The sequence below is a fragment of the Otolemur garnettii genome, unplaced genomic scaffold, assembly GCF_000181295.1.
Source record: "Otolemur garnettii isolate 467f Iridium unplaced genomic scaffold, OtoGar3 scaffold00180, whole genome shotgun sequence".
NCBI lineage: Eukaryota > Metazoa > Chordata > Mammalia > Primates > Galagidae > Otolemur > Otolemur garnettii.
The window spans coordinates 1,538,083-1,548,289 of record NW_003852575.1 but is presented as its reverse complement, the minus strand read 5'-3'; positions in this window follow the sequence as shown (position 1 = coordinate 1,548,289).

Genomic DNA, 10,207 nt, shown 5'->3' with positions numbered 1-10,207 from the left:
CCTTAGCACGTCCCTCTGCCGCCGTGCATGTGGCTGTGTGACGCTTCCCTTGAGAGTGCTGTCGACATCTTAGAAAACAGGGCCTTCCCCTATGGAAACAGGTCTCCTGACATGCAGCTTTTGATTGAGGACCCAAACTTTGTGGTGTCTCAGCATTTACCCAGAGTTTTTAAACCAGAAGTGACTGAGTTTGTGGGAAAAGTCAAGGTCACATTTGCTCCGCATCACCAGAAGAAACAGGAGCTCACAAGCAGCTCGGTCCCGCTATGGAGGAACGCAGCCCTGCTTCCCTGTGGGGACTTTCACCTACGGACGTCCACCAGCACAGTCCTGCCTGTCCGCTGAGAAGCTGTTCGCCTCTCTTCTACATGGACCACACTTTTGCTTCAGCTCCAGCTCTGGGCCCAGGTCCACAGTCTTGTTGCTTGGAAATCAGTCTTGGTTTCACCCAGGGCACTCTTCAAAGCCATAGAAACCCAAAGCATTCTTCATTAGCCACAGAAACTTCTACGGGAAAAGACTGGGTGTACAGTGAGGTCTATCATCTGTCACACGCATGCCCAGGGGAAGAAAACCCATCTCTGCCTGGTTTTCCGGCTGCTGGTTCATTGGAATCCATCACGAGCTGTCTCTAGCTCAGAGGTGGCCTAGAGCAATAGCAGCCCCTGTTAACAGAGCAGATGGGAAATCCTGCCTACTCGGTGCACACGTGGCTGCCGGTTTGACACATGAACCAATGTAGCCTGCAGTTCAGGCCTTCCCTGCACTTGGTGCTGGGCTCACCACTTTGTGCACCCCCTAAATACAGGAGAGGAGGTGCTGATGGTGATGATGATGATGATAAAGACACAGAAACTTCACAATTAGAAGCTCCGAGAGGGTCTGCTCTGCTGACCATCATCGGCCTTCGTATTATCCTGTCTGGGACCACACTGTGGAACCAGCCATCGGCCAAGTGGCAGATGGGGCTGCTGCCCTCTTTTTGAGGGGAAATCACGAGTGCCACCTGTTGAACTCAGCAGGAAACTCACCTCTGCTGGGAAGATGGGGAGCTCTTCCTGGCCAGTGTATAAAAGTTAGACAGCTAGCCTGGCAGCTCCAAGAAAGCACGTGAGCGTGTCTTGGGTCTGCCTTCTGGGCTCTGCAGCATATCTGGGTGCCATCTAAGGGAAAGAAGCAATCTCCCTCTGCACAACCTGGGCTTCCCTAACTGTACCTTAATTTGTTTATGTAGAAAACCAGTGGACAAGAACATCCTGCCCTTTCTGACCTAGGTCTTCACCCAGCCAAGTCCAGTAACTGTGGGGCAGGGTAGCAGCCCAGGGGCAGGCTCCTTTGGAAAGTTATTCATTCACTTGTAGACTTACCACATGTGTGTCTTGATTGTGCTCCTGTAATCCACGTAATCAAAGGTGAGAACCTTTCTTAGGGAAATTTGGCCCTTTATTTCCTATTTTTATTTTCAGTGAGTGCCCCCCTCCCCAGACACCTAGGGCAGCCCACCCACCCATGAAAGCATCATGAACACTTACTACCTGTTCCTGACATCTCTGGAAGTTTCAGCAAGTCTTGGTATTACCTGACAAACAAGCCCAGATTCCTATTAATTACACTCAGAAATATGACTCATGCAGAAACAGCACAAAACTAATTGGAAAGAACATTAAAATGAGGCCTGAGGAAGTGAGGGCCTTAAATCATGCCAAGGAAACAGGAGGAAACGATAGCCCTGATGATGAGACTTGACCAACAGGATAGACAGTGCAGGGTGATGCACACAGGAGGCGGTCGGAGGTAAGAAGCCCGGGCGGAGGCTGGCGCCGACAGCGAGTCATCAATGAACGCAACAAGTTTTGTTCTGTGAGATGAAACGTCCAGCCAACTTAGTCCACCAGCTAATTGGTTTTACTGATTCTTTTTTCTTATAGAGTCAACTCCTGGATCTCAGATTCTTCTTTCCTATTTTATTACCTGTTTTAATTTAAGACTATACATCTCCAACACAACCTTTACCCTAACTCCCCAGGAAGAGTCTGAGCAGTTGTTGATACGTTAATCTGACTTTTATCTGGTATCGTTCTTGGGTGACTGGCGGGGCAGGGTCCAGGCATTCTTGGGTTGGTTAGAATTTCAGTCATACTGCTGTCAAATGTCACTCAAAACTCTTAATCGAGTTTACCAACTTCATCTCCCCATTTATGTTCAGAGAAGATTTAAGCTTTCTAGAAGCTTTGTGTTAACACCTCGATAGTTATTTGCAGGGTCACTTCTCTCACAGGTGGCTTTGTTGTCACATGAAACTGTTAATGAATTGAGGCTACAAAACCTGCAAAAGTGTGAAAAGGAAAAACACAAAAACTCTTGTCTCCTGTGATGTGTGCGTATGGTCAGTTCCCAGCAAACGTGACTTAACTCAAAACAGTCTTTCCACTGTTCTTTAAGAAGTGCACAAATACCTCATTCAAGCCTTTCAACTAAGAGGAAGTGTTGATTGAGGAGGCAAGTTTGTTACCTTCTGATCCTGTTCACAGTGCAACATATCGCCCAGAGGAAACCTCCACCACACCCCTCCACTACACTCCCAGATGTTTCCACCCCAGTTCCACTTAGGCAGTATTGGCTGTATGGGTCTGAGAAGGTATTGATGTATGGGAAGTGTATTTCATGGAGACATTTCATAATGACAGAAATCCTTGTGTAAATCATAGCACGTTTTGCCTGCTCTATTAGTTTAATGGTATCTATAGGGCTGGAAGTGACTCTAGGTTTAATTTTTGCACTTCTATGCAAACTCCTAAGAGGTACATAAATTCCTTCTGAAATAAAAACATTTCATCACAAAAGCTTTCCCCTCCCCAGGCTCTATGCCATATTCCATGCCCAGTGACAAGAATCTTGCTCAAGCCATTAGCATCATAAATCGCTTAGAGAACAAGGTCTGAACGATTTGAAAGCTGTATCAAGTGGAACTGAGCAAATTAGGTCTGTCCCTGTTGTTTTATCTTTATTTATTAATGGCAATAATTCTGTCTTAATCTTCTGTAAAGCATGGAATCAATTATGCGGCATCTAAAGCTCTTTAAATGGATTCGGTCGGCTCTTCCTTCTTCTCCTGTGTGGGGAGGTGCAGTTTGCTCTGGGGAGTCGTGAGGTCAGTAGACCCTTATGGTTCCTGGTGCTACACACGTCTGTAGGGCTCACCCCTCTCCCCCAAACAAGACCTGTAGGGCTCACCCCTTTCCCCCAGACAAGACCTTGTAACTGATGAAGCGAGCACTGATCACAGTAGACATGGGCACAGTCACTTAAAGAGAGAGAACGGTTTTCAGGTGTGCAGGATGGTAACAGTAGTTTTATTGAAAGTAGGAGCGTGTTTAAAGAAAGAACGTTGCAGACTTAGAGACAGGGTCGGCCCTCCCTGTAAGTAAGGAAAAGGGAGGGTTGAGGAGGAGCCCTGGTGCTGCCCGCCTGAGCTCTGCGGCCGGAGAGGGAGCCAAGGGGTTTTCAGACTATCTGCTCCCACAGACAGGCCATACCTTTCGGATGGAGGGGTTAGGAGCCACGGAACCCACAGGAAAGACCGATTTTATTAATCACTGCATTCATGCAGCCCTGTCTCTCTCTGTTCCCATGCCATCGTCACCCAACAACCTTTGGATTAAAAAGCGGATTTTCGAGAACATCTTTTCACTATAGGAAGAAATAGTTTGGCTATATGCATTTTGAGTTTTAGTGATGTACTATTAAAAGTTTTTGATTGTGGAAAAATATATACAATTTACTATTTTAACCAATTAACTATTTTTAAGTACACCATTCAGCAGCATTAGGTATATCTCCACTGTGTGGCATTCTCACCACTATCTCACCATCCCAAACAGAAATTCTGTGCACATTGAACAATAACCCCTGTCTCTTTTCCTCTCAGTCCCTGGTAAGCATTGTTCTGCTTTCTGTTCTGTAACTTTGCCTTTTTAGAGCCCTTGTCCAGATAGAATAAAAGGACGCTCGCCCCTCTGGTTCCAGCGGCTTTCACTCTGTGTGATGTTTTCCATGTTTATCTGTGTTGCAGTGTGTATCAGAACTCTCCTTCCTTTTTAAGATCGAATCGTATTCCCATGTGTGTACATATCACATTTCATTTATCTATTCATCTGTGGAGGGGCATATTGGGTTCTTTCTGCCCATTGGCTGTTACAAACAACTCGCTGTGAGCTTTGGTGTCCATCTGTCTGGTTGGGTCTCTGCTTTTCATTTGTTTATGCATATACTCAGAAGCGGGATATACTCAGAAGCGGGATATACTCAGAAGTGGGATTGCTGGATGATAGGGTTGTTCTATGTCTGTCTTTTTGGGGAACTGCCAAACTGTCTTCCGTAGTAGCTGCAACATTTTACAATCCCAGCTGCAATGCACAAAGGTGCCAGTTGTGCCACATTCTTGCTATTTTCCAGTTTTTTCGTCATCTCACCGGTGTGAAGTGGCATCTTACTGGGATTTTGACTTGCCCTCCCCTAATGATTAGTGATGTCGAGCATCTTTTGTTTCTATTGGCCACCTATATCTCTTTGTTGGAGAAAAATCCATTCAAGTCCTTTGCCTATTTTAAAAATCGGGCTGTGAGATGTAATTTCTTAATGTAAATTTATGTAATTTCTTCATTAATCACTGGAATTCCCAGTCAACTTGGCTGAGGTAAGGGATTGTGCTGATTCTGTTGACTTAAGCAGCCTGGCTTACTGTTTGGCAGTTATCTCTATTACACACTCAATTCTCCCTGCAGGTGACTTCAGTCTTCTAAGCATGATTACCTTGAGATAGGTTTGCTCTTGAGGTACTGGCAAATCAGAGTCTGAACTTTCGAGGCTTCAAGCCTGAACCCAGACCAGTCTATACTCTCTGCTATGATGAAAAACACTGTCTAAGGTTTCTGGGGGAGAAACCTCCTGATCTGGATATTTTATAGGTTAATCCACTGTCCAGTACAGCAACCACTAGCCATATGTGACCATTTAAAATTAAATTCAAATGAAATGAAAACTCCAGCTTTTAAACTTTAGCTACTTGGTAGTTACATATGGCCAGTGTCTACTGTGTTGAACATGAAGTTTTTCCATATCAGAATGTTCTCTTTGGCTATGCTGATTACAAAAATAGGCATTTTTGAAAGAACTTTGGAAACAGTTAAATAAAACAAAACAATAGCAAACCAAAAAAAAAAAAAAATGATTCCACGATTAGGAACCAATAATGTTAGGACTGGAGAACAAACGTAGAACAGAATTGCAGTAAACTGAGAGTCCATTAGTCACTGGTGTCCTCAGTTACAGAATCACTTCTCATAAAGTGCCCGTATCATGGGTTGATTCAAGAATTCCCAAGCCCAGCACACAATGAGCACCATATAACTATGCAGTGGCCGTGGGAATGCTCCACTCACACCTGCTGCCACCTGCAGGGTTCCCACTGAGGCGGAGCTGCTCCCAGGCAGTTCCCAGCCTGTGATAGACCCTGGCAGAGAGTCAATGCATGACCATTCCAGGGATATGTGGGCTTAACAGGTGACTTTGACTTGAGGATGCCCTGTTGACCTGACCAAAATTTGCTGGAGCTATGCTATAGTCCAAGACTCATCCTAATCCAATCCTTTGTTCTGTTTCCTCTCCTCCTCATGTGTCAAACCTGCAACATGGTCTGAATCAGCCATTCTCCACCTGTGGGTTGTGACCCACAGGAACTATATTAAAAGGCTGCAGCATTAGGAAGGTTGAGAACCACTGGTCTGAAGGTTCTCCCTGTTACTATCTTCTACTCTTTTTCCTAGCAAATCTCCTGCATGTCTAATCACATCGCAGAATAAACTTCACAGTAGACCCAAACTATAGCCAAGTATTTGCTACTCTTAGTATTACTTTCCAGAAGAAATTTCTTTATCTTTCTTCTGAAAGATATCTATGTGAAAACTACCAACAGCCTCCTTCAATTAAAACTCCCACATCAGCTAAATGACCATGATTTCCTCAGTGTCTTTTCATACCTTCATGGTGAGAAACTCTTGTGAATGTGTCAGGTCTACCTGGGGACCTCATTTTGGTGCCAGCTAGGGGCCTCTCTACTTCTGGGCTTTTGGAAGGGACATGTTATTCTATCTTATATTTAAGTCTCTGAAGCACTCTTAGGATCCAGATGTTATAATTGTTTCTGCCTTTTTGTGTAGGTTGCGTTTGTGCCAATGCTCATGCGGTATAAGGTCCTTCTAGATTTTTAATCATTGGTTCCATGGAAGAAGCTAGAGACAGTTATTTTTTCCCTATTTCTAGAATCTTCTTTCAACCTTCTTTTCTTCTCCTCCAGCTTGATCAAAATCTTTGTGAGTGCTGGATCCGAGTTCCAGTCTCCAGGCTGTTGCCCAGTCAATGCTTGGTCTTTTCCTTCCACAGAATGTCACTCCTTCAGAGGTTCCCATCTTATCTCTCAGGTCCATGTCTGTGGGAAGTGGCCCCATTGTTTACATGTACAAAACCCATGAATAGAAGCCAGCATTTCCTGGACTCTATTCTGCACAACCTGGACGTCCTGAAGGTAGAAGACGTATCATAGCAGACATCAGCATCCCGCCAATGTCCTCTTGGTACTACCACTGTAGTCGTCTGGTTTCTGACTGCCACTGTCCACATTCTCTGCTTTCTCTGGCTCCAGAGTGCTCTGCCTAGGTGTGTACTACCTGGATATGCCTCAGTAATGACTGAGCGGAAGCAGATGCCCTACACTGGCTCTTCATTAGCCAGCATGAAATACATCCCTTGTTGGCTGCCATTCCTTTCCTGTCTCACTTCCTTGCTCCCTTATTGGTGTTTCCTCTAGCTGTTTCCCAAATAAACTTTTTTGTAGTGGAAAGAATATCAGGGGAGCCCAAACCGAGACATTGTCCTCATAAGAAAAGATGTTTCATGGCCAAACATGTAAGGAACTGCTAGGTCAAACAAAAATGGGGAGGTTTCCTGGTTTTAAGACTTCAAAGAGTATTTGATGCCTGAAATTATTTGGTGAATTTCTAGAGATAACAAGTAGACAGTCTTATCCGAAGTTATTTGGGAATGTGTTATTGTGGAACACAGCACACGTGCAGGTGTGTGAACACATACACACATGCGTGCACCATGGAGCACAGATCAAGAATAGCTTTGATGTGGTGACTGAACCGAGTGTTCTGAAATAGCAAGGTGTTTGCTTTGTTTTTGTTCCCTCCTCATAGTATTATTTCACACAAAATGTATACATCTCATTAACTCAAGGGCATACAAATACTAAAGGCATAAACACATCTTAAAGAAACAGTAGACAAGTTAATGAACAGTACTTACTTTATGCTGTGGGTTACTGTGAAAGTGGAGTATCTGGGGATTGGTCAATAATAGAGCTTTGATCAGTGCTTCATGAAGCAGCTCTGATTGTTCACCAATGATGAGAAAATGCACTTGGAGATCAATGCTGGTGGTTCTGCTACCCTCATTAATCTAGTTACATGTAAATCCTTAGGTAATTCACTTTTCAAAAGGACAAATCATAACATAGCATCAACTATAATTAATTCAACATGGTAAGAACTTCAAAATACAAGTGTAGTTAAAATTAAGTTTATTGAAACCCCCAGAGCAAATTTACTTTTTGTATCAACACTTGAGCATCCCAGGGGGCTAAATGAGCATTACTTATCCAGTGTCCCAGGTAAGCCTCATGAGTAAGCCTGTTTCAGTCACCTCTCTGGGGGCTTCAGAATAGTCTCATAAAATCTACCCCCCCCCGCCGCTCATGCTCCAATTAAAAAAGCAAATGATATATGCACAGATAAAATTTAGCATTCAACTGATTTATTAGGGAAGCCTGTATATATACATGTGTATGCATATCTGTGTCTTGATATGGGTCTCTCTTTGAGTGTGGGGAGAGAGAACATTCACCTCAAAAAAATTCATAATTGAAAGCTAAATTAACTTAGTATTTATGTTTGAACTTAACAAATGGATTCAGGCCCTGCCCTTGAACTAAGTTTGAGGTGAAGTGGCTACGGCCACCACCTGGGTGGAGAGAGACAGAGGAGACCAAGCTCTCTTAAACACACTTAGGACAAAATCCACTGCCCTGCAACACACAGCTGCGAGATGGGAACTACCCTGTCCACTCCTGTCATCTACCAGCGGCAATAACACCAATTGCTTGGGTCCCCGTGGGTTGTTCCACCACCAGCACTTCCATCGTCTATAGCACATCAAGTTCCCAAGGGCCTTAGAACCTGCTCACATGCTCAGCCCACTGCTTCCACTACCAGCTTCTGAGCAAGCCACACAGAGGACCAAGAATGTGTTCCCTAGGACTCGCTTATACTGGTGATAGTAAAACCTTTTTGGAGCCTAAAAACAGGGACATACAGCCCACTGCTGCTGCTACTGGGGCCAAAAGACTGGTTCAGCTGGCATCTGAGTCCCCAGCAAGCAAAATTTCACCATACTCTCAACAGCTGGCATCTGAGTCCCCAGCAAGCAAAATTTCACCATACTCTCAACTCTTTTAACCATACCCTAAACCACCAAGGAAATCATAAATACCTCTGACCTGTTTGTTGATGACTCGCATGATCTTATATCTAGAAAACCCTAAAGACTCCACCAAAAACAAACCCTCTTAGACGTGATAAATGAATTCAGTAAAGTTTCAGGATATAATATAAACATACAGAAATCAGTAGCATTTCTATACACTAATAATGATGTAGCCAAAGACTAAATCAAGACAGTAAGTCCATTTACAATAGCTACAAAAAAATGAAATGCCTAGAAATATATTTAACCAACGTGGTGAAAGATCTCTACAAAGAAAGCTACAGAACACTGCTGAAAGGAATTGTAGATAACATAAACAAGTGAAAAAGCATCATGTACTTATAGATCTGAATAAATATCATTAAAATGACCATGCCACCCAAAGTAATCTATAGGTTCAAAGCCATCCCTGTCCAAGTACCCACATCATTTTTCACAGAATTAGAAAAAATAATTACAATGTGTTACATATGGAACCAAATAGCCAAAGAAATTCTAAGCAGAAAGAACAAAGCTGGAGGTATCACATTCCCTGAGTTCAAATTATCCCACAAGGCTATAGTAATCAAAACAGCATGGTATGGGTATAAAAATATACAAATAGATCAATGGAACAGAACAGAGAACCCAGAAATAAAGTCACATACTTACGGCCTACAGATCTTTGATGAAGTTTACAAGAACACATACTTGGGAAAAGAGAACCTTTTCAATAAATGGTGCTGAGAAAATTGGATGCAAATATGCAGAAAAATGAAACTGGCCTCCTGCCTCTCACCATATGCAGAAAACTCAAGATGCATTAAAGACTTGAATGTTAGACCTGATATTATAATATAAAAATACTGGAAGAAAACCTAAGGAAAGCTCTTTTAGACATTGGTGTAGGTAAAAAATTTGTTACTAAGACATCATTAAGCACAGGCAACAAAAACAAAATAGACAAATGGGACTTAATTAAACCAAGAAGCTTCTGCACTTTGAAAGAAATACTCAACAGAGTGAACAGACAACCTACAGAATGAGAGAAAATATTTGTAAACTATACATCTAAGAGGGGACTAATAACCAGAATTTACAAGGAACTCAAACAACTTAACAAAAACTAGATAATCCCATTAAAAAGTTGGCTAAAGGCAAGAATAGACATTTTTCAAAAGAAGATATACAAGAATGGCCAGTGAGCATATGAAAAAATGTTCAACATCTCTAACCTCAGAGAAACACAAATTTAAACCACGATGAGGAATCATCTCATACCAATCATAATGGCCATTATTAAAAAGACGAAAAACAACAGATGCACAGAAAAAGAGCCCAAATATTGTTGGTAGGATTGTAAATTAGTGCATCTTCTGTGAAAAACAGTATAGAGATTTGTCAACATGTAAAAATAGAGCAACCATAAAATCCAACAATCCCACAACTGGGCATCTACACAGAGAAAGGAAATCACTGTATCAGAAATGCACTTGCACTTGTCTGTCTATCTCAGCATCATTCACCATAGCAGAGATATGGAATCAAGCTACGTGTCCATCCGTGGAGGACTGAATAAAGAAAATGTGTTATATACACAATGAAATACATTCAGCAACAACAAAAA